This window comes from Dromaius novaehollandiae, chromosome 14 (genome assembly GCF_036370855.1).
Source record: "Dromaius novaehollandiae isolate bDroNov1 chromosome 14, bDroNov1.hap1, whole genome shotgun sequence".
NCBI classification, from domain to species: Eukaryota; Metazoa; Chordata; class Aves; order Casuariiformes; family Dromaiidae; genus Dromaius; species Dromaius novaehollandiae.
The window spans coordinates 368,491-394,067 of NC_088111.1; the positions used below are offsets into that span (position 1 = coordinate 368,491).

The 25,577-nt window shown below is 44.8% G+C and overlaps 1 long non-coding RNA gene across 5 annotated transcripts in view; it reads left to right on the plus strand.

The window, feature by feature from the left end:
* Positions 1-25,577, plus strand: part of LOC112995009 (uncharacterized) — a 189,575-nt gene that overhangs the window by 16,400 nt on the left and 147,598 nt on the right. For 4 of the 5 annotated variants that reach the window (XR_010391540.1, XR_010391542.1, XR_010391544.1 and 1 more), the window contains exon 2: positions 16,383-16,514. This is a non-coding gene — a long non-coding RNA (uncharacterized LOC112995009). Of the gene's footprint in view, positions 1-10,621; positions 10,861-16,382; positions 16,515-25,577 lie in introns of those variants that run through there. The other variant, XR_010391541.1, reaches the window with a different exon arrangement.

Here is a 25,577-nt window from a genome sequence, read left to right on the forward strand (position 1 = left end):
CACTCCATCATAATCAAAACAGTAAATACCACATTAGGAATTATTAGAGAAGGAACAGAGAACAAAACAGGTAACATCATTATGTCCTTGCATAAATTTGTAGTGCATGTGCACTGTGAATACTCTACGCAGTGCTGTTTCCCCATTTCAGAAAGCAAAGAACTGAACTAGAAAAGGTTAGCCAAGAGGGACAAAGATGATCAAAGATCTGGAATGACTTCTTTAGGGGGAAGGCTTTGGCTTCAAAGAGAGACAATTGAAAGGAATATAATATTTGTACAAGATCCTGTGGAATAGGAAGGGTGAGAAAGGAATGATTGTTTACTGCCTTTACTTATACAGGAGCTGGGGGTGGGGGAGACATGATATTACATATGTCAAAGCAAAAAGAAAAGGGAGGTACTTAGTTCAACTGGGCACAGTGTGAATATGGAACTCCTTGCACCCAGATGTAGTAGATGCTGAAAGTTTCCGTGAGTTCAAAAAGTGCCAGCATAAAATTGGGGAAGAAAAATCCATTTATGAATATTAAAGTACCAAAATAAAAAAAAAAATACTAAAGACCCACCCCACCCTGACTCAAAACATTCCTAATCTGCATCACTGGTAGAGGTTGAGGGCGTATCACTACATGCTTGCCCAGTTATGTTCTTCTCTAGGCATTCTTCTTCTCTGGCTGTTATCAAAAACAGGATATTGGACTGGATGGACTTTAGGTCTGAACTCGTGCGGCCACTCTTATATGTCTATATTATCCTAGATTTGACACATTTAAGGTAGGAAATTGCTAATGACATAGGTTCACACTTAGGCCCAATATTTTTTACCTTTAAAATTTACCTCTGGCTCCACAGAGGCACTGTGGCCTTAGGCTGTGTTGGGTGTTTTGTGCTTGCAGTGAAAGCTGTGTTGCCTGCAGTGGAAGTGAGATCCAAAGACAGCAGACAAGTGCCAGGTGCCGCCTCGCACGGAGGTCAGATTCCATTGGAGATCAGTGGGCATGCCGCTGATCTGGTAGTGTTTTGCTGGTGGTGGTGGAGGAAGAAAGGGGAAGAAGCAGTTCAGTCAGCGCTAGGACCCATTCGGAGTTCTCTGCTGAGATAGTCAGTGAAGCACTAGGAATGTTTGTGGAGGCTTCTGTGCTGCAGATGCTGGTCTGACCCTACATGCTTCTTGGTGAGTATTCTTACTGTCTATGCAAGGGCTGAACAACCCGCTAGCACTGAGGAACCCAGATGGTGTGGACTTTCTAGATGGAAAATTTCAGTTGGTTGATGGGACACTGACTTTAGTCTCCACCATTCCCGTTCCTTTGCATGCTTTGTTCCTGACTGTGCAGCACAAGAATCACGGGGTTAAGTTCAGTGCTTCCCCGTGCTCTGTGGCTGTGTTGCTGTCAGGAAGGAGTCAGCTCTCCATCTTTTCCTCAGCAGGAATCTTCTCATTTACATGCCTCAGAAGCAATTTCTGTGAATTTAATTAATCACAGTTTACATGGTAATAACCCTTGGAATATTTTTTATGGGTAAATAATGTATATCCCCTGCTGTGGAAGGGATCTGCTGGTTCCAACATTCAGTTGTTGCATAATCTGCTTCCCATTAAATAATCAGTGAGTGAGACCCAAGGAAACTAACAGCAGAGAGAATAATTAGCAGCTGCTTTGTGTCCAGGACAGGGATGTATCTTCTTAATGCTCATTTAGAAGCCCCTACAAGTAAGGAGGATGCAGTTTTGTTGTGCCAGCTAGTGAATGTTGCAGACGGGATGTCTGGGTGGCAGAGGGTGGTGCTGTGCAGAGGGATTTGGGCTAGCTCTCAGTACAGGGAAGTCAGGTGAATGTGTGGGCTGGGGAACATCTGGCTGCAAGATTTTGTTCAGTTCCTCTGTCCCTGTCAGGCAGACTCAGAGCAGCTCCAGGCACAGGTATATCACTTTCTGTGAAAGGAGGAGGGTCATTATCATCCAGCACCACTGACAAGAGGTGGTGAAGCAGCTTGCTCAGGGGTGCCTGATATGTCTGCAGCAGAACAGGGATGGGCATAAACCAGTGCCAGCTCATCTTTGCCATCCTGCAGGTGGGCTGCTGCTGAATGCACGGGAAACAGTTTTTCGGAGTGGAAGGGGCTAAATCTTGCTGTCAGTTTTTAGGCTGCCTTGTATGCTTTTTCTGACCGTTACAGTAGGAGTCTTGTTAAGGAAAAGCATCTCATGCTGTCACACAGGACACAGCATGACATATCTGTGCTGCAGCAGTGAGCAGAAGCTGATGCCTGAGGGTGGGTGTGGAAACCCTGTTGGAGACTGAGACCATTCTCTCTAGGGAAGGCTTGAAGCCCAGTGCTCAGTTCCTCTGAAGCCTGGGCAATGCCACACCTCTCCCTGAGGAGAACTGAACTTCATGAGTTTGTTGCTGGCAGTTACCAGCCCTATGCTCCTGCTGCTGCAAGATGAGTCCTTCTGTTGCACCGTCAGTGTCCAGGAACTAGCTGGCCAGTGCAGGCCTGGCTGCTAACCTTTGTAAAGATGACATGCCAGACCATTTAGCAGGAAACAACATGACTGCAACATGTACGTAGTGTACTGCTCTGAAATGAGGTTATGTCTGCCTAAGAAATGCTTGCTTAAGAGCACGCTGTAGTCCCCACACTGTGATTATCATAAGCACCAGCAGATAATTGTATTGTTCCCAATTTGTTTCCTTTTCCTCCTTGTCCTTGGTGTTTTCACTTTTATTTAATGTTGTATTCTCTCTTGTAATTACTACTTTAATCTGTAATGTTGCTGCTTGCCTGACTCCCCTAGCTCCTGGCTGCCTTCAGGACCAGCACCATAAACAAGTCATGGTGTCTCAACAGTAAGGTTCCTGCTGAAATGGCTCCCTAAATAAATAAAAGGCAAATTAGATATTGGAAAAAAACTTAAAATAACATCTGAATTCCTGAAGACTTCATCTTATATCTCTGTTAGGGAGGAATGGTATCAACATGAATAGTACTCCCCTGGAATGAAAAATAATAAAATGCTGGTCACCAGCCTCTGTGGGCTGAAATGAGAGTAGACTTTAGTGATGAATAAGAGCAAAATGCAAAGATATCCCTGGGTGAAAGATGGGAGCAAAAGATGTGAACATCATTGGACTATAAACGTGCTATCTCTGGAATGTGCCTTAGCTTGCCTCCAGATACCTGCTTTGGCTGTGATGGGTCTAGCATGTCCTCTTGTGCAATGGGAAGAAGCTAAAAGCCCTTCACTGAGACAGTGATGTGGGCACTGCAAAGAGTTCAGCTGTTCCTGCCAGCCCTTTGCATTTCATGCTAGATCTTGACCTTCCCTGATAGATTTGCATCTTTCAAACACAGGCTCACTGTGTTCAGTTCTTAGCTCTTTAATTAAATACAACGAGTTGAAATTCTCTAAGTGAGTTTTTTCCTGGTCTTCCCCCATACTGGTGTAATGATAAAATCTTTCCTTGTTCCTACTTCGTGTGATTTAGTCATGTTTGCATTTTGACTGTTACGTTTCTGTTGTGTGACTGTTGTTTGATGCTCGCCCCTTCTCCACACCTACTTCAGGAATTTATGGCTGGACAAGCCCTGAAGAAGTGTGCACATTTGCTCCTAGCATTCTTCCCCTCTTGTGCATGAGATGTCAATCCTTCTGGGTCTCAGACAGTGTATTCCTGTCACAGAGTGGGTCAGACTGGCTTGTTCTGTCCCTCGATGCATTACTTCCTGGGCTGTAAAGTCCTCCGTGGAAGTAGGACCCTCCAGTTTGTCAAGTCTATGACTGTGATCAAGCAGACACGGTGAGCTCACTGTGACCTGGGTGCGATGGCACGTGCCATCAGTGAATCACCCTGTGTGCCATATCCAGTACATCACAACATGAAGGAAGGGGTATTGTTTCTGTTACCCTTCATCTCCTTCCCTCTTTTCCCCCAGTTACAGACGATGGGTGCAGCTACTACTTCTGTTGTCCTGTGCATCTCCTAGATGCACTTTCTTCCTGAAGAAAAGCTGATTCTTGTTCCTTTGAGCCTGGACCAAATAGCAGAGCTGTTAGTACCTTAGAGAAAGCCTTTCTTTTTGAGATGCACTGACTGCATCTTGCACCACTCGGACCAGTACCTAAAAAAAACCTCTGCATGGCTCAAAGAGAAAATCAAAACAAGTGGCTTTGCTCCACCTGCCATGCTGCTACAGCTAGAGGAGGGGTGTTTTCCTCCCTGTGCCACGTGCGCTCCTCAGACTCCACATCAGCTACCGTACTTTGCACGCTGGTGTGGCGTCAGGGGAGGGATTGCAGAAGTTTGTTGCTAACGAGTAATTCAGGTATATGCTCTTATGATGTTCTGTCTTGTGTATCTTCAGAAAGAGAACATTTTTCTCCTTTGCTGCAGTGACATTCTTGATGTGCCTGTTTATGAAAACTAGTCCAAATTACTCTCTACGTACGCAGCAGGATTGTGCTGAACCCTGGTAATGAATTAATAGCAGCTCCTGAAGAGGGCAGCATGGATTAGCTGATGCTCCTTCACATGGTATTGTACTTTATATTCCAGCCATGTCTAAGGCAGAGCTAGTGAAATGTAAAAGAGCATTGAAGGAATTGGTAGTAAAACTCTCAGCTCTGTGATACGATGCCTGGGTTGAGCAGACAGTTATCCCCACGCCTGTTACTATAGGTGAATATGCTTCTTACCAGCAGCTTTGCTACCTTGCCACAAGCTGTGTCTGACATGAAAATGGATGGTGCTGTACAGCCCGAGTGACCTGCCTGCAAGCCGGCCCCACTCTGTTGTCCAGCAGAGTGCACGGACACAGAAGGGAACATGTAGAAAACCCCAGCTGAAAATCCCAGTGTATTTCCACCATGTTATGTGCTTTTTCCTTGTTAGTTCTTTATTCCCTTTTATTTGGAGTGGGGTACCCCTACAGCTCACATCTGTGCACTTTGAAAGAGCTGTTCTGTAATTACTGCGTTGCCAACACTTATATTTTGTTTTTAATAAACAAAACTGCAGCATAGCACCTTACAGTTTCTTAATTACAGGTCTCCATTTCCCAAACAGCCTCTCTTTTGGACGTTCTCTTAAACTGCTGATTTCTCTGTATTACAAATTTATGAAAATTTGAATCTGTGGTACTTTACGGTTGCACAGTTAAAATAGAGTCAGAGAATGGAAAAGTTAAGGTTCTGACAGTGACATTAACCCAAATGCAGAATCCTTTCTACTTTACAGTAATAAGGGACACAGTAAACTGCACAGCAAACTGGGAAAACACTGCAAAGCAGTAATTCCATTGACTTAATGCTGTACCCCTTTTATCCTTTCTGTGCTCGCACTTTTTTTCTTCAAGAGTGTTTTGGTTTGATATCTTTTTAAAACCAAAAAGGATGAAAAGAAAAAGTAAAAAGGGCCTGGTTTGCACTTCCTTGCGGAGCTGAAATTATCCCGGCTGGTCTGAACGATGGGATTCTCTCACCTATCACTGACAGCTGTTGCTCGGTGGTCTCCTTTGCACCAAGTGTCTCCGAGTGCCGTTCTTGATGTAGGCATGTTTGCCAGAGATTTTAGGGGGGCCTTTCTTACTTTCCAGCAACAGTGTGAGGGCCTGGTAAGCTGGCAGGGTAGGATGGTGTGGTGATATGCGGGAAGGAGTTCCCCTGAGGTTCGTATGGGGGAATCCCATTTTCTTCCTCTATGCACAAATGATGTTGTTTGTATTATAGTTGGACCTGACAATGTCATTCTGGCACAAGACAGAGCTCGTACTTTCCCAGAGCTTGTCAGTGATGCTGGGAGGGGGTGTGGTGAAGAGCTGAAGCTAGTCCATAAGATGGAAGAGATTGGGCAGCTGGCACAAGTCAGTATCAGGCCATTTCAGTACACTTTTTACTTGGGAGCTTTATTGCATCTGCAGCTACTTCTGGAGTCTCCTTGCTGTGGGGAGCTGTTCTCTGTATTGCAGATGATAGCAGGGTGAGAAGTGTACTGGAGAAACAGCTGTAGCTGATTGTGGTAGGAGGTTAAACAATTGCAGTGGTTTTGTTCTTGGTGGGGTTTTTTTGATTCAATATTTGCTTTCTGTTCTCTCCACAGAAACCCAACAGAATTATCTAATAAATAGCTCTCACCTTAGGAGATGAGATGTTCGGAGCCATCTAATGAAAATTTTTTCTCTTGTAGAAGCTAATTAACCAGTAGTCTATTAGCAAAGCCTTGTGTCTTTCCCCGTTCTCTGACATGACATTTTTGCTTGCTCTTTGCTTTATGTTCCTCTCTATTTAAAAGATCGATCCTGTTTATCAGATGGTTTTGCAGCTCCAGAGTTGTGGACAGGTTGTTGTTAAGCACTGATGACGTGCTTAGGTGTGGAAGGCAAACAAAATAACAACTTCACTGAACCAAAGAGTTTGCACAAAGACAGGGTATGAAACGCTTTTCACTAAGAGGAAGACATTGGGAGACCCATAGGAAAGAATCAACTTAGTAAATGAATCCTGGGACTTGGGTGCCTGACTATCTGCAAGTAACAAACGAACAGCCTTCTTCCTCAAAGCAGAAACCAGGATGGGCTTAAGCCCACAACAGGCCTGCAAAATCATGTGGAAGAACTTGTGACACCCACGTTAATATCAGATGAACTGATCAGGATTAATGTTAGTAGGAGTAACACCAGTGGATATTGCAATGATTAGCCTGTTATTATAGTGAGTTTTCTGGGGAGGATGATGACGGGTGATTTATGCCATACAGGTATTTCCTCTGTGTATCCAAATGATAAGCAATTCTGGCACCTTGTTGCAAAAAGCTGGGACTTCTTACTCCTGAAGTTGCCCAGAACATGGCTTTCTTCAAACTAGTTGGCTGTGAAGATAATAGACAGGAACAGAGAGAGGACTAGATAGAGGGAAAGGATGCTGATGTTTCTTTCCATAGCTGCTTGGGAAACTTTAGGAAGGAGGGCAAGCCAGGGAGCTTTTGTGAACCTAGCCCCGAGAAGCTTTCCTGCCTCACTGATTTAGGAAAAATGGGGAGAACTGTATCTGGAGATATTGTAGGGGCAGCTTCACAAGCACCAAAATACACATAGGCAGTAAAGTGATGAAACATTGACTGCTGTTTTACTGCCATGCTCTATCTGTCTGCTATGCAGGCATCAGCTGCTATTTTCTGTTGTGGTATTTAGAAGAAATATACCCAATGGAATATAAACTTGCAGTGGTAAAGGCAGTTTCACACTGTATGTGTGTATAGCATTTGGCTGCAGAAGGCCATGATCTGATTGTGCCACGAGCCACTGTCATGTGTAATAGCGATTGCACAGAAAAAATGAGCAGCCTGAGGTAGTAAGAAAAAGTAGCTACAATTTTCCATGCATGGCATTTCATCCTGCACCATTTTTTCTGTGCCTTTTTTAAGCACTGACTGTAATTGTTGCTGCCTAGGATGTAGAATCACTACCCCATAGACTTTCCACCATCTCTGTAGGCTGACAAGATAAGGAATTTTGGTGTTCTTGTGGAAAGCCTATTCTGCCAAAATCTTGTTGAATTGTTCAGAACAAATTTCTTTTTCTCTAGAACTGAAGTCAGAGAACAGGGAAAACTACCCAGTAGCTTGTTAAGGGTTACAAAAATGATGCAGCATTTGAAGCTCTCATGGCAACTATTGGAAGCTTTTCTATTGTATTGTTGGCAGATTGATGAGGACAGCAGCAAACAGTTGAAGTTCTGCTCTGCTCTGCTCTATTCTGGCCTTTGTTTAATCGAGGGATACCTGGATCCTTTCTAGCATCCCATTGTACACTTCTGAAGCAAGGTGGGTACCTGTCATCCCATCTGCAGCCTCATTAGTTAAATAAGCAACTTCCTACCTTTGCTGTCCACCTTAGGGAAGGTAACATAATATCACCGTTATTCTCAGTTTCTATAATCAAATTTAAAAATTAAATCAAATGCTTGGTAATAATAATAATAATAATAATCATGATTTTTAGTGTAAGCCTGAAAAAATGAAAACAAATTCAAAGCATTTTAAACACTGAATTTTCATTATAGACATTTCGGCTGCTTTCCTCTCAGCCAGGATTGTTCATTTGTTCCTACTGCTGTGTGCTTCGCATGCTAAGAGCTGGGCAGCTCCTAAGTGGGAGAGTGCCACAGATGCTGAGCAAGCCTCATTCTTTCAATTCCTGCAGCAGGTCAAGGTTAAATAGTGAGCTAAAAAGCCAAGGCTGACACTGCTGCCTAAAAAACGAAGTGTCATATGTTTCAACTGTACTTCCTTTGGGGTAGAATGAGATCCAAGGCAGCAGCATTCAGATGATAAAGTCCTGTGTGTACTTTTGTTTTCACATTGAGAAATGAGTTTGGGCAAAGTTTCCAGATAAAAGTAGCCAAACAAAACTATATTGATATTAATTTCCTGGGATTTTTTCATCATTTTGTGGTTCCTGAACAGGGACAGCACCTTTTATGACAGGAAAGAGCCCTAAGCTCAGCAGCAGGTTAATTAGTAGACTCTTTTTCTGTGGAAATATGATAATTCCTTTCCTGTCACCATAATTCTTGATCCTTGACAATGTGGGCTTGTTAGAGCCCTGTCCAGAAGAAATACTGTGTTCAGATTGTCATCTGGCAGAGAGGTAGTGTCCTGAGCCAATGCTGCTCACCCCTCCGTCCCTCCATGCAGGAGCTGATGACACATGCACAAGGACTGAGCACGAGGGGATGTAGCAAGTGGGAACCTGTGGTGGTTGTGCTTCTTAATTCTGTGAATTCAAAGCACTGTAGTTGAAGCATTGGTTTGGAAATTTAGTTTGGAAATGTATGTAACCCTAGACACACATACCTAGGGTTAATGCGTTGTCAGTGTTAGACCAGAGCGCTCAGTTACATGCTATTCAAATCCTCAAACATTTTTATGGAAAGTGTCCCCCATCAATGCTTCTATCTTATTTTTAATAACCCAAAGCATGAAGGGCAGTTGGTAATCTACCTTCCAGCAAGACTCTGCTGTGCTGCTTTGCCACTTGAATGTTTAAATACCCAGAGGTGGTTTTTTTGTGTTTTGGGTCTTTTTTTGATTTCTTCAGGTGACTGTGTCATCTTTATGTGCAGCTCTGAGGTCCAGAACGGAAGTGTAGGCAGGCCAGACTCGATTGATAACTACCTGCATACTGAACTTAATCTGATGCTTGAATTCATCTCTTTTAAAAACTCTAATCAGAGTTTGCAGATATCTGGCTGAAATGCAAATGTCAGACATGGAAGCAGCCCCAAGTACAAGGACAGCTTCTATGACGTGGTTGTGTTTTCCAGTGGTAGCATACCTACTGTAACCATAGGATTTGTGAATAGAGAACAGTCAGTCTTGACAGAGTTGGGGTTTGAAATTATCCTTTCAGAAAGATTCTGTCTTCGCTTAGCTGCTTTCTTAGTGCTTTCTGATCTGTATTGCTTTACTGCAGAATGAAATGGCTGATACAGTTCTAGATTAACTTTGTCTCGTCTGGGAAGCATAGGTTCTTTCTCAGTGCAATTTCTCAAAGATTAACCAAAGATCTCTGCTGTGGAAATCAAATGGAATGCCCTGGCTAGTGATAAAGACATCTGGGAACTTTTTGTGTCATCCTGCAGCTCCCAACCACTTTGTATTCCATGTTGAAGATTTGTTGCTGGTTTTAGAAGATGAATCCACATGTGGGCCGAACTCACGGTTGGTGCAAGCACTGAGAGCTCCCAAAGAGCAGAAGTGCCCGAGGCTGTGCCTGGCTTTGGCAGTGATGAGGAGCCAGGCAGCCTGGCTCTCTTGCTGTCTTGCTTGTGTTCACCCAGCAGTGACTCACCTTCCCCAGTCTGGGTTAGTGCCACCTGAGCCTTGATGTTTTCCTGCAGCCTGTTAAATGTGTTAGCGTTACGTTGTTTCCTCTGCAAGAAGAGAAGAGCTCTAGATATTATCTAATGATAAACATACTTTCAGGCTACTGCAGAAAATAAGACCACAGCAGCTGTGTGCATTTTTAGTTTCCTTATCTCGTAATTCATCTGAAACTTGGAAAGGGTGTTTGTGTTCGTTACTGGGCTGGGGGTCCGGGTCTGTGTGTGTGCTCAGCGCTGTGTGGGACCTCAGATACAGCACCTCCGTTCAACGTCTCAGCGTACAGGCTGCAGGGGCCAGTTAGTTAGCTGGTTGGTAGACCCTTACTGGTTATTATACGTCTTAGAGATAAGGAATTACTCCCATACGTGTGAGCAGACCAGCACTTCTATTGTAAGATTGCGTAGGAGAGACTGAGGATAACAGGGCTTATACTGAAGGGATGGATGCACTTCTGCTTTCCAGGCTTGGTCTGCTAAAACTGGCCAATTTTAGGAAAGAGTCTAAAAGTAATGAAATTGTAAATTTTTTTGGCGAGAGCTTGGTTACTGTGTTGGAAATTAATTAATGTCTTAATCTTTGTTAATATCCATGGAAACCTGACTTGATTTGAGTCCAAAACGTGGCAAAGTTAAGATCATAAACAAAGAGACAACATTGTCCCATGAGCTCTGTTGGAAATCAGGGGCAAGAGGAACTTCATATTTCTTCCTTGTTCTGTACGCTAGGTTGAACATGATCAGCCCGTATCCCGGAGGGAAGAGCCTACCTCTCGGTGCAGCTGCTGGGCTTCTCTTGCCACCAGCAATGATTTTAAAGGGAAGGAAGCTTTGGCTGAGTGTTCTGCATTTGCCCTGGAGCCAGGATCCCCCCATGACGGTGCGCGACTTGGCTTCTCCTGGGTCAGAGGTGGCTGACGGAGGCTGATGGCACATCCTTTTGGGTGCTTTCTTATCACTTGAGAAATTCAGGTGAGCTGCACGAAGCCTTGAATACAGCTGGGGCTGAGGATGTAGGCTATTTACGTACAGGGGAGCAAAGATGGCACAAGAACATGGCTATCCGGTGCCCTGCCCCACAAGACCGTGCAGTGTGCCTGCCGTTCTGTCCCTCCGGTTTGCAGCTAACGCTGTCCTTGAAACAGCAGGGAAATGGAGGTAGTGAAGTGAGGACAAGGGAAGAGGCTGAAAAGGTGGAATTTTTCTTATTCTAGTCACTAGGAATTAATTCAAAGCTGTGGAAAAAAAGATCAAGTCTTTCTAGATTTGTCTGTGGTGCTTCTTTTAAAGACAGTTGCAGCTTTTTTGCCTGTTGAATCAGCCAAGTCTTTGTGCAGGTCTTGGTGAGCAGGTTTTGAGGGCAAAGGGCTATTCTGTGAGGCAACTAAAGGCAGGGGAATATTCAGAACATAGAATCTGAGACAAGACAAACTCAGACTAGACATATAGGGCGATGTTTTTACAGCAGCAGTGGCTATCACTGAGACAGATCGAGGAGTGCAATGCAGCTCAGACTTAATGTCTGCCTAGTACAGCTGAAGATCTCTCTCCAGAAGATGTTTTAGAAGAAATAGGGGCTCTGAGCTAGGTAGAGGAGCCTCGTTGGGTGAGGTTCCTTTTTTTTTTTATTTTTTTTTTTCTTCCTCCTCCTCCTCTGCAGGAGTCACAGTAAGCACTTCCCAAAATGTAGTTTTACCTTGACCTCCATGAAAAACCTCCACTTCTGTCTCAACATGCACAGAAGAACAAGCTATTCCCAGGAGATCTGTGGCAGATCAGCCATAACCACGTGGGAGGTGTCCAGACAGCCAGTGTACCCTGCCTGTGCCCACTGGGGTAGTACTGCACATCTCTCTGCATGCCACAATCCTGTGCAGTGTGATTGAGGTGCTGGAATGAGTGTTCATTAAAGCATCCTCTTCTCATGGACTTTTATTATGGGAATCTGTCAGTCTACTCTTTGCCTAGAGAAACTCACCCCAAAAATTTATGCACAAGTAGCAAACCTCTCTGGAGGCTTTCACTTTATGCTATGACCATATTCCTGTGCATCTGTGGAGGACAGGCAGTTCTGATGAAATGACAGTGTCTGAAAGCAACTGGTCTAAGAGCAGTGCTGTTTGATTCGCACTGTTTTGCACCTTCTTGGAAGTCAGGAGTGTGAAAAAACATCTTGAGAAAATCCTAGGTAACAATCTGTCCAGCCCCAGGTTTCAGGATAGGACAGCGGAGAGCTTCCAGCTGTTCTGCTTAGTGAAATCTAAAAACCATGATCTGAATGAACACCAGATTCCCGAACACCAGCAAGACGTGGTGCACATGTCTGAGCTTTAGGTGCAGGATTTGCCAGAAACATGCCATACATCTGAATTCAGGGTCAAGCATCAAGAGTTGATTGTCAGAATGTGGGATCTGGAGATCCCGGGGCTCAGTTTCTCAGGGCTATTCTCCATGCACAGGGATCAGAAAACACATCACCTTACTGCTCACCGAGCCCTTGCATTCGTCATAGTCAATGCCTCACTGAAGGTTATAGGATGTCATCTTACAGCATTTCAGAGAGTTTCTCTTTACTGATGGGAAATCTCCAGCCTTGGCATGGACTGGTTGCCTCTCCCTTTTGTTAGCTGTAGACTTACAAAGAGATGTTCATGTTTTAAATATGGTGCAATGACATCAATAGTAATAATTATTGCATGCATCAAAGCTTTGGAGATTAGCCACGGATCATGCATCTCAATGGCAAATAGTTATAATAGCTCCATATGTGAAACATCAAAGTCTGAGGAAACGTTGCTCTATTATAAAAAATACATCAGAATGATCATCCGACTCCAAGCAAAGTGCAGAACTGCAGACGTGCACGGAACAAATACAACACATTTCATACTCATTTGGGTGTTTCAAGTAGGAGAAAAATTGATTCCACAGCCCCAATTACCAATCCACATCTAGTGAAGACTCTATTGAAATTATGAAATTTCACACAATATTAGGCTTAAGTTGACTCCTCCTTTTGAAAATGTATTTATAATTAGGGCCTAGAAAAGCAAGAAGCAGTATTTGGTGTTTTAACTTTTTATATGCTCCCTGAGAGAGACGGAAATGTCTGAGATTGCATAAAATTCTTAAAACCGTGATATTTCAGGTATCCTTTTGCTGAATTGAAATGGCTCTCTCTCGATTACATAAACTACACTGTTTTTTTAATTTGTTGGGAAAAAAGGTATTCCAAACTGAGAAAAGCACAGACTCTCTATGCTGAGCCTCGGCACAGCTACTGGAATAGGAAAATGCAAAATGGTCACTAGAACAAGAGGCACCTCTGAACTCAGCCCCTGAACTTCTGATACAAACATGCTGTTGTTTCTCCTCCCTCTTCACAGCTGTTTAGCTTGATCACTCCCCCAGCCCCAGCGAGACTAACAGCATGAAGGATGCACTGCTGTGCATGCTCCAACAGGCAAATCAAAGGCCCAGCCAAGTCTGTGTCTCAGCTACAAGTCTGGAGGAAATCAGAGACCCTCATTAAAGTTTCAGAAAAAGCTAACTAGATATGAGGACAGCATTCAAAACTGCATTCAGGGGAAAACAAATATTGTTTTAACTTTATTAATAATTGATGAGTTGCCAGCAGAGATCCTCATAGCATTAAGGGAATTGAAAATTAAAGGCGCAAAGACACTACTTTAAGAAAACATCTTGATAAATAATTAATATGGCACAGGCCTACTGGAATTTGAAGAGAACAGCTTTTAGCTTGTCTTGGCAAACCTAGGCTTTCTAATACCACAGTTTCTCCCGGAATGAGCATGTGGTCATTTTCATTTTATATTGACAACAGCACTAGGTGTTTATGCTGCTGAGCTGAACTAATTTACTGGCTTCTATATCAGTTGCTGGTGCTGAACCCATAGGATCCTGAGTAGCACAGCTGAGAACCCAAGGATCATGGCTTTCTTAAATCAAGAGGGAAAAAGATTGGGTTAACTATTTGGACAACAGAAGAGAACATTCTCCAGTATCTGTTTCAGGGAAACAAATGTTTGTCAGGGTCAAAATGGATCAGAGGAAGAGACCCCATCAATGCCTGTTTAGCAATATGATGTATAAATAGCTGGAAAAAGTGTCATGGGATGTGTAGCCCCCAGGAGCAGCTACTTCTGTAGTTTTTATCTGTCTAGAAAGGTGCATTCTCAAAGGTGAGACCAGTCTTGGGGGGCTGCACTGAATAATTCAGTGGCTGGCACTTCCCCTCTGCATTCTGTCTCATGAGGCGCTTAAGGACAACAAATAGCATTCCACAGAGTATGTGAGAAAGTTCATCAGTATGACTAAAGAAACGTTGGACGTAAAATGTGTTAGCAGAAATAAATATGGAATTTCTGCATTTCCCTCCAAAGCAGCTCTTTACCACTGCTCTGAGCAGATCCTGCGAGAAGCAGAATTCGGAGACATGGCTGGAGAGTTCAACTGATGCACATTTTGTGACATGGAGGGATACCATAGTGTTAAAACAGAATACTGAACGCTGTGTTAACTAACAGAGCTTCTGCCATCTCTGAAAACCTGTGTGTTGCTGAAGGGCGCACGAGCTCTTTAAAGTCCCAGTTTATTCCAGTCCATTCCTATCTTTTAGGTTGTTATAATGAAGCAGCTAGTAAGTCAGGCATAATTGCTGGCAGGCATTTTAATCTAAGAAACTGCACAAGAGCATCCATAGAACTATATTTATCATTTCATTCTTTTAAATAAAGCAAAAGTGAGTGCTATTTCCTCATTACAAATATCTCAGTGTTTTACATGCAAAAGGTTTGTTGAGATTGATGGAATTCATAAACACCCTTTATTTACTACAACAAGGTTAATAATTGAGCAGAAAAGAATATCCATGAATGTTGTTATAAAAATAATTCTTGCCCTAGTTCCAGGCAGAAAGCCTACGTAAATTAGTGATAGAGAACATAAGGATAATCCAGTAGAACTGTAAAGAGGAGTTATTGTTTTTGTGGATAAAGTAAATATAGTATTTAGACATTGTGTCAGCGTGTTGGTGAAGCAATAATCAGTGAGGGTTGGGATCCAAGGTCTTCTGAAGAGTTCCTCGAAGCTCTGTGCTTTCTGGATAATGCAGGATTCTATTTGATACTAAAATGAAATGTTACTGTTTGAGTGTGCAGAATTATCCAGATTGCACCTAAATGTGTTCTGTTTCTGTGAGACACCCCTTTCACCATTCCCCAGTGCACGGACCGTGTCTGTGCACCTGCCCCACGCTTAATGAGGGTTCACTGTTCCTGCTTGCTACTGTGACCTGTGCTTGCTATCTGCAGGCAGCAAAATCTGGCCCTTGTTGAAACTGGAAGGTAAAGCTGGTGGACTGGTACCCGCTGGGAAGGCAGGGCCTGGACAAGCCAGAGAAAGGGTTGTAGAATATTACCTTTCGCCCTTAGTCCAAAGAAATGAGTTCTCTTGAAGAAGGATCCTTTCGTTGCAGTGCTGGTATTTCTTCTCAGCTGCGTTGCTGTCCCTCCCTTTTAGTATTGCTCACTCAGCCCCTGTTAGGGCTTAGCCAGGAAAATGGTCAGTGCAATGGTTAGAGCAGAGCAGTAGGGGAGGCCACAAGGAAGGGCCATGGGCAACCAGCTGTGGTGGTCAGGGTGGGCTGTGAGTCGCGTGCAGGAGGGCTGCTACCCGGGCAGCCTGGGAAACTCCTCCCCTCTGAGGACCACGAAGGCCTGAACTGCTGCTCTGTTGGGAGAGGCTAGCTGTAAGACTGGGCCTTCCCCCAGCACCTCCCTGCCGCCACCCTTTGTGCAGTAGTAGTTCTTCCTCTGTTCTCCTGTGTGTCTTTGCACTCATGCCTCTCTTTAGTTCTGTTTCTACCACTGCCGTTGCTTTTGCTCGCCAGTGTCTGTCCTCTAGCCTGCATTCCTGCCCCTCTGTTTCTGCTCCTTCCTGACTCTCCCTGCCCCATGTCCCAGCATTGCTTCTGCTGTGTCCCTGCCTCTTGCTGCTTCGCTTTCCCCATTATAGAGGCCTTCTGTTCCTCCTGCTGCTTGCTCACAGGGTGAACTTCCACACCTTCCAGACAGCCCGTTGTTGTTTAAAGCTGCTGACTCGGGGAGCCTTGTCTCCATCAGGCAAAGCTGAGAGACTGTCTGAGCTGATTTAACAAAGCAGGGAAACAAGCCAGTCAGAGTTATCTCGATCAGAAGCATATTCTAGGAGTGATTAGCTGCCTAAACTTACACTCTAATTATGTACGCTGAGTGGCTTCTGCACGTCGTTGCCCACTTTTCTGAGTGTTTTTATTTAAGTTGATAATGGAAAATGAATAAAGCCTCAGTTCCACTCTGATTGTGACACTTGTGCCAGAAAATATTTGAAGATGAGCATTTTTGTGTTCACAATGGTGGGATTAATATTTAATTTGCTGGCATCCAGCAAGCTGATTAGTTTTCTTCTGATACGGCTCAAATTTGTAATTACAGGAACTGGCTCCTCCTGGGCTGTACCTGGGGTAAGAGGCTCAGAGGCTGTCCTGACATCGCTGTGACCACAGTTTCACTAGCCTGATGCAGTGCGTGCTTATCATCATCTGAAATTTCTGCTACTGGAAAGAGGTACAGGCTGAAACCTGCTCCATATCCCCAGAGGACAGAGAGGATCTGTCACTGATTACATTTAAGCTGAGGGGAAAGAGGTACCTGGGGGTGGAAAAAAGATGCAGCCATGTCATGTCTCAAGGAATGTGTGATCTTTCCTGCTGCTGCAAGCTTTCCTTGGTGACACCAGCCCATCTTGTGCTGCGGGCTCAGGGGAGATCCTGCATCACTGCAGTTTGTTTTACACTGAGGATGGGCAGAGCTAACCAGGACAGAGGAGATCCCCGCCTTGTGGTCATCCTCTGCTGAGGCCGGGGAATGCTAAAGGATGGGGCTACCAGTGACATGCCACTGAAAGGCCTTCGGCACCACTGTGGAGCCAATCTGAGAAAAAACGTAGTGGGTGATGGAGGGCTGGTTAGTCCAGGGGCCTTTCTTTGGCCATAGCCACTAGCAGATGCTTGCGAAAAGTGTGTAACAGAGGGGGCATGGATTACGTGATTGTTCTCCGGGGCTCCTCAGAGATTCTGTTCATGGTTCTCCTGGAGCGGTAGTTGTGTCTGACCATCATCCTGAACAAGCACTTGGGGGCAATGCCCCAGGAGTGTCTCTGAAGCCTCTTGAAACTCATCAGTGCATCTAGACTCTACAGGGTCCAGAGTCCAGCTGCATTCAGTTCTGGAGTCACACCACACCACCTCAGCCTGATACCTAATAATTTCATTGGCACCTTGTGGTTCCTGTGTTTTGAAAACAGAGGTTAGTGCCTCTTCACTGCGCTCCAGTGATCCCTCCTGCTAGTGACAGTCTCTCCCTCTTACTAAATCTGTAGGTGAGTCATCTCCCTGAATCTTGCTGGGCCCCTGCTGAGAGGCAGAGACAACAGGCAAACTCGCATCATTTGTTCCCAGAACCAGGCTCCCAATGCTTCCTTCACAAATGGGACTAGAACCTATGACTTAGTTGTCCAAGTGATTAAGCTTTCACAAGTGGCAAGATTGGCTCTGCCTGCTCAGAGAGCAACTACAGCTCAGAATCAAATTCAGCCTTTAGAATTAACCCATCTATAATGTCCATTAAATCCGGATTCCCCTGACCAGTCATGCAAAGTAACATCTCATATCAGTGCCATATTCATCTTGCTCTGTCAGTTTTACCCAACTCCTAAGCACTCGGTAATAGCAAGACTGTCAGGATTTTAGTTATTCATTAGTTTTCATTCACTTGAATAAATATATCGTTGTCATAATATGGCACATTGCACTGGGAACAAACTTTCCATGCAGACAGGGATTAGGTCCATTTTTCAAATGGTGCTGACTGTTAATTTGTATTTTATTTGAAGGGAAAAGGTCTTCCTAGAACTCCATTTTGAACATTACTTTGACAGAGCGTAGTGGACAGTTTACCTGCCCTCTCTGATAGCTGGGGAACAAATGGGTGCTGGTGGCAGGCATGCAGAGCATCAGTCTATATGTGTGTGCTCAGTGCTGCATATACAGTTCTTGTTCATGCACCCAAAGCTAACCAGGTGAAAGTCATCAAAATTCACTGTTCGGTAGCTGACTGTACAGTAGCTGCTGGCTACTCAGCCTTCACCCCTCATCACTGTCCTCCGGCCTCCTCTGGCAAAACTTGATCAACAAGACGTTCAAATATTTTTTTTAGCTTGAACACAATCCTGGCCAGGTGAGAGGAGCACTAGGTTAGTGTCAAAACAAACTGAGCACTGGTAGTAGCCAGTCCAGAGGCAACTGTTCTTCTCAGGAGAACGCTGGGAGGTAAGAGGGATAAGTCTGGTAAAACTGGGAAGGAAAAGTCAGCCTTCTTATATGTAAAAGATAAAGGTGGCCCCAAGTCTGCAGGCTGGTGGGGAGGGAAGACAGAGAGCTTATCTGTGGCTAGAAGGGGAGACCATTTCGTGCCAGTCATAAGGCTCCTGTTATGTCCTCACCGCAGAGGAGTGCCAGGACAAAGACCTTCTGCAGTAATAGTCTCACTGAGGCGCAGTTCACCTCAATTCCAGTGTGCAGAGAAGGGCAAAGTGGGTGGCGTGTACTGCCCCCCGTGGTGTAGAGCTATCTTTTTGTGGAGCCCAGGGAAAGTAAATGAGGGCAGCCCTGCCAGGGTTGTCACCTTGCATCTCCTGAGGCAAGGGGACTTTTGGGTTCAAGGGCAGCTTAATGGTGAAAGGAGAGTTGATTAACATTCAAAACTGCTCCATTATTGAACAACTAGAACAGCGCTTCTCTGTATTAAAGCCGGATAATTGGAGGAGAAGAGAAGAAAAGAAATAGGGTTATAACTGAGTCAGGATACTTGCTCTTCTCAGCTCTTCCAGTTGCTTTCCACCAGCTAAACGGCAGCCCCAGAAGGGCTCTCAGAAGGAGAGGTGGTAAGTACTGTAGAGCTCACAGTTCAGCCACCAACTCCCACAAAGTGGATGTCCCACGTGCTTTCAGATCAAAGCAGCTAGTGGAACAGCCGCTGCTAATGAGGTGTTCTGAGCAGTGACACATCTCTGGACTTCTTTCTCAAAAGGCAGAAAAATAGACAAGGAAAATGAATCTCTGAGGGGCAAACAAATCAAACCAGCAACCTCTGCTACAGCTCCCTAACTAGTTAAACATAGATCTGGATTAGAGCATTTGTTGCAACAGTTTAGTGACCCATGAGATTCCCCGATTCATCTTATGAACTGAAGTAAGCAATTTGTCTGCCCATGTGCTCTCAAGTGCTGTTGTTTGTTAAATCCACATGCTTTGGAAGCCCTAAAATTGAACTATGATTGTGTAGAGAGAAAAGCAAATAAAGCCAGCCATGAGATGTCACTTTCATCTACAAAATATTCTGATAAGGCCTGGTTTGTTACTATCATGTCTTAAGGCCGGGCAAGCCTCATGGGATCTCACCTTTGTCTCAGTCATAGAATACAGTGAGGTAGGAGGAGAGCTTGTTAGAGTTTGAGAGAGGAAGGCCAGAAATCCTATGTGCCTGTGGAAGTCTCTGATTGGTTCCCTTCCAAACTGTTCTTCAGACCAAAATTCACACAGGGCTGTCTAGTTCCGCAGTTAGTTGGCACATCAGCTATACCTCTCTGTGTTGGCGCCGGGCCCGTGTGCACTGCCTTCGGCATGGTTGGAATGAGCTCTGCTGCCTTGGCTCTGGGAGTGCCAGCATCTCCAGGGCATGGTGCCCATGGTTGCCCAGGGTGACTGTGGCACTCACTGCTGTGCTTGCCTCTTTGCAGAATCTGACTTTCCTTCTTTGAAAGATTTTTATCGTAAGAAAGCTCAGGCTGAAACCAAGTCATCAGTGCCAAGAACAGTATGAATATCACTTGTGAACTGGGGATAAATAATAAAGCAAGACAAACACAAAGCACACAGAGAGTAATTAAAACCACAATACCTAGGGATATTTCTAAATTAAAAAAAATAATCTTTACACTGAAATTGCAAAATGATGCATCTCAGTGTACTAATTCTGCCCAGAGTAGGCAGTGTCTAAAGAAATGCTAACGTTATCTGCTAACTTCAGGGAGTCTGATGGGGTTAACAGAGCAACAGAACTTTCTTGTCCCCATTCAGTGTAGCTTTTTCTCTGGGACCACTGATGGGGAGAAACCCTGCATTTCCGCATCTTGCTTCTGTGCTGCCCCACAGCCTTGCTTCCAGAGGGCAGGGTTCAGACGGGACGCGGTCTGGACTGCCTGCAGAGCCCCAGCACCCCTGTCCCGGGCTGCTCCCAGCTCCGCGTGGGCTGAGCGTGAGGCAGGCGCAGTGGGTGCTCGGGGCGGATGGAAGGAGCAGGACAGTGTTGGCCCTGCAGCCTTGTCCTGTGGCTCCCTGCACTGCTGATGGACGGTACATGGCTAGAGCTCTCTGGGCAACTAGGAAGGGAGAAGACGGTGCAGGATTTCCTCAGGAAAGCGCCTGCTCTTTCAGCCGGGTGCTGCTGCCGTGGCTGCCATTTTGTCATATTATTGCTTTATGTTTAGAAGTGGGAGAAATTACTGGAGCAGATGAGAATCAGAATCTCTGAGAAGTCCAGCACCTTTCGTGGGGAACTCAGAACAAGAGCACAGAAATCTTCCAGGAGACTGGTTCATTTTTAATGATATAGGATTATAGTTCGTCTGTTTAATTCAAACTGGATGACATAATATCTTTCATTTGGACTTATTACCAGCAGAGCAGTTAGTCAGTTGGAAGCAGTCCTAGGGCAGGGCGTTTTGTCATTATTTTAAATTTTCTCTATCTGACAAAATTGAAGGCCTTAAAAAGACTAGAGCCATTGTAAAGGATAGAGCATCAGAGAATAGGTCACAGTGTATTAAAGAATGAAAATTGATTCATTCTTTCCTCTGTTGAATAAGCAGCTGTACTTTGGTCCCTGTGATCCATGAAATAAGCTGTCAGGGAAATAGGAAATGTGCCACATTTGAACTTCACTCATTGATTCCGTTCTGATCTGAGGTACAGTATTAAAATACATTTCAACGGTCACAGAAGCTGCAGCAGTGACAGCAGCCAGGCCTAGCTTGCTAGTCAGTTGTCTGGGCTATTTGTTATTAAATTAATCAGTGCTTTACGATGCCAGGACTCATTTACTTAGGTCATGCGGTCAGAGCCAGCTAAGAGGAAGAATTTCACAAAAGCGGCGTTCGTTAGTTTTAAATAAAACGAAAGGCTATGGAGGAGGCTCAGGAGGAGTGGTTCTAACAAGGTCTATTAGCCCTTTTATTTGGAGAAACAATTTTCAGGCAATTCAGAGATTCTGACGGTAATCAATGTAAGAAGGGGTAGCAGCGACTCCTGGAATGTGGGATTATTAGATGGAGCGCGTTGGGCCAATTAGAGCCTCCAACCCTAATATTCTGCTTAATTGCAAAATGAAATGAAGGACATTCGCTTTATGCGTAAAAGCCATACCAAATTTCATTCTGTATGAGAGACCACACCTTCTTATTTTGCACATCTTTTCCCGAATAAAAAATTAATAATGTGGCGCTGTCCACAAATAGCGCAAAGAGGCTTGCCTACAACTACTCTTTGCTGTGGTGAGTCTATTTCATCAACACTGAAGTGTCTTTTGCTTCTTTTGTGGCATCTTACAAATTTTATTAAATAAAATATCAATTTTTTTTCCACCTTTGTTTTATTTGCCTCAAAATTGGGATTCATAAAGATGGATTTTTATAATTAAGGTAGAAGTGAGAAATAACTCCCTATATATAATTTAAAATGTTGAATTTATAGATATTATCTAACTTCTGCTTTAAATCACAGGAACAAACTGTTCCCCATTAGCAGCCCTAATTAAATCCATTTTTCTATGAGTCTTTGGCAAATTCCATTTTAGTAAAGCTGTATTAAGCTCTGTTTTTTTTCTTCTTGCTTTGCAGAATTCTCTATTTGAGATGAGTAATAGGTAGAATATGGTATGTGACGGCTCTGTAGATTCCTAAGATATAACATGAATAAAATATATTGTTCTAGAAAGCTGGTGTAAGAACCCAATTGAGAATTTAGAAGCATCTTGGCTACTGGAGAGGCAGGAATGCTACCAGTCTGGCCTGGGGAGTTTTTATGTGGTGCATGAATTGGAAAACATCTTGTAGCAAAGAGGCTGTGGCAAGGTGGAGAAGACTTGCAGAAGGGAGAGAGAGGGAAAGCACTGAAACAATTAGTGTTCCGTTCCCCGCCTATCCAGCATGTTTGGGTGTTAGACCCCTGAGCTCTTGTCTACCATCTTCTGTGCCATTCTGCTTTGCTCGAGGGAAAGAGTCGCTCCTTATACCTTTTATAAAGACTGAGCACTTGCAAAGGAGTGCAGAGGAGACGCTTTGTGAGGATGGCCAGCTCTGCCTTTTTCCAGTACGTGCAGTCACATGGAGATGTGCTGCCTGCAAGCCTGTGCCAAGCTGCCTGTAGTGCCTGTCTCATTCCTTGTGTCTGACCCGTCTGGCAGGGGCCATGCTCCTGCTGAACTCAGAGCTATTTCTGCACAGAGATCAGAACCTGGCAGGTCACTGGTGCTGTGCACAGACAGCTTTGTTAGGGTGATGCTCACTGACAAGCTGGTTGAGGAAGCAGTGCAGAGAACAGGTGAAGCTGCTTGGAATAGCTCCTCATTTTGCAGTCCTTATGTGTGAAGATTAACCTCCCCTCAATAACCTGCAGTAGTCCCAGAGCAGCAGGCTTACTCCTATCCTCCAGCGGCTCCATCATTCATTTACTGTAACGATCAGCTTCAGCCTTCGATTTTCTCCGTGGAACATATTGGAAAGAGAGAGGCTGAGCTGTGAACATTAATAATAATGAATAATAACAGTACGCGTTCCACAAGCTTTAACGATCAAATGAATCAACAATCAGGCTAGTTTTGTTAATAAATACTTGGTGGTGGGGTTAGACAAGAAGGGAGTCGGTGCCTGAGGTGTGTGTAACAGCTGAAGGCACTTACCCTCTCTTCCCCTTTGCTTACCTGTGGGTCACGTATGCTCCTCCATGGTCCACGCTGGAAGGCGCAGGAGGCAGAGGAACAAAGGAGCAGACGGCTTGGGCTGTGTTGCTGTTGGTACCATGCTGCAGGAAGGCGTACACCCTTCTTGCCAGGGAGGTGGGCCCTGCTTCCACTCTCCCTCTGGCTCCTACTCAGAGATCACTGCCGGCTCTAGCAACTGCGTGCACCACCTTCGGCTCGCTGCCTTCAGCTCTGCGGGATACTGCAGAGAGCTTGTGGCACTGCATAGGCAACGGGGCAGAGTCTGCGCTGACTTGTACTCCCTGGAAACACAGGCAGGATGTGGATCAACACAGAAGTTGGTACCTTTAGAAATGCAGTAGCTTCCTCATAACTCAGGGTAGAACATTCCCCTTTCAAAGTCACTGAAGTAAAAGCTGGGAAAGATCTCTTAGGTTATTGTTTATTTCCCTCAGGACAGAGTGTGGGGTGCAAAGTGGGGTTATCTGTTGCATATTTTGCTGCTCTCATGTTTTGCTGCTCTTTATTTGGATTCGCTGAACCTGGGCTGGTTTATAACCTTTTATGCAGATCAGAATCCTGAGCCAAGAGGAGCAGCCTTGGCCGTTAGGCCTATACTGTAGCGGCAATGAATGGAAATTCAAGCTTTGTTTGGTCTGGTTTGAAATCCAGTATAGAGCAATTTTAATTCAGCTGAGGAGGGTTTGAGGATGAACTACAAATGTTTCATTCATTTAAGGAAGAGAGAATGACGTCTGTAATCATGACTAAAGGAACCGTTAATGTTTCTTTCAGGTTTTTCTGTTACCATAAAAAACAGAGATGTGTTTTTCTCTCTTTGGAATTTGCAGCAAATATGTCACTTGCCTTTATTATCTGGCACAACTGGCTCCAAGAGAAATCACAGAGGGTAATTGCAAGGGGTAAAATTGAGAGCTATTGTGATGAGGATCTATACAGGAGTTAGGTTGCCTGGTAGGAAAAGATGCCTCCCCTCTAAAGGCACAGGGATTTCACCTCAAAGACAGAGATGCTGAAGCTCATTCCAGCATGTCATTTCACCATTTCCTGCTGCTTTTATGTGTTCAAGTGACTCTGCTCCTGTCTCTGAACCTCCTCCACCCTGCCACGCCTGGCATGTAGAAGCTTTCATCAAGCTCCACATGTACAGGGTAGTTATACAGTGCGCTGCAAATGCTTGTGGTAAGCGGGCTTTAAGTACAGCTTCTTTGGCCAGGGCAACTGTGTTATGCTGCTGGGCTAGCAGACCTGGGCTACCTATGCATAAATATAGGGAATGACTTTCCATAGCCCTAGAACAGACCTAAGCTCTTTGCATACCTGTGCCCATGATGAACTCTGCACACATCTGGCCCCTGTGTGGTGGTAGTGTCAGTGGCATTGGCTTAGATGAATTTTTGTAGTGAAAGAACAGCATGGATCGGCGCTTGATTTCTGAGAGCTTGGTGCCCTGTCCCTGCTTTAACAGGAGTATTTCTGTGCTCCTTCCCTCATATCTCCTTCTCTGTGACTGCTTGTTTCGGAGTGCAAAGGTGCTATATGGTTACACTGTATGTGTGTCCAGTCTCTGAGTTACAGAATGCAGTGATGAGGTTTCAGGCTGTCAATGGCATTTCAGTCCCTTTGTTTTTTGACGGAGTCTGTCAGTGCAGCCACCCAGCAACGGGGCAGGTCAGCATTGCTGAGCACGCCTGCTGCCATCCAGTGCAGCCTCTTGGCCCTGCTTTTGACCTCTGATGTACACTCACTCCTTTGGGCTTCCTTCCCAGGCTGCTGTCATCCCATGGGCCAAGCAGGGCTTGTGGCAGTAACAGGCAAAAGCACCACCCTGACTTGCCAAGTGAAGGTATAGGTCATCAGAGAAAGCACTCTGGACTGTGGTGGCTTCTTGTGCTCTTGATGCGTGCATGCAACATGGGCCAGAGTTGTCCCTGGGAAACCCCCAAAGCAGGTCGAGCGACCCCGCAGGCACGTGTTGAGTCGAGTGGCCTCTATAGTTTTTGCCTTCAGGCTGGTTACTGCTGTGCAGTGTTTGAAACCATTTTCTCTCACTTAGTGCTGTTACTTTGCATCTTGTATCTGGGTTTTGGTATGTTGTCCAAATCCACTGAACCCGCCTCTTGGTATCTTTTCCAAGTAGACAGGGTGCTTTGCAGCACTGACAAAGCTGTCTTGTTCCTCTGCAGCCCTTAGGCCCCTTTGCCTTTCCAGGGTTGCTGTGGCTATGGATAGGTGCTGAAGAACAACTTGTAAAGTACCATGTGATTGTTAATCTTTGTGGAAGTGCTATTCCTGAGATGCAAACAAGGCGCAGTGCTCTCATTTTTGTCCTGATTGTACATGGGTGCACTTATTTCCTGAGGACTACTGGGACACCTTTGAATTGCTCATTTTAGTCAAATACACCTGAGAGTCAATATCCAACCTACTGATATGAGATGGAAGTGCTTCTCTTTCCACGATGATATGCCAGCTATTGCTAGTGAGGCCAATGCGTGCATATGCTCTCAGGCTGTGCAAGAGGACTGCGTATACAGCACAGGCAACACTGGGCTTTGTTGCCTTAGTTCT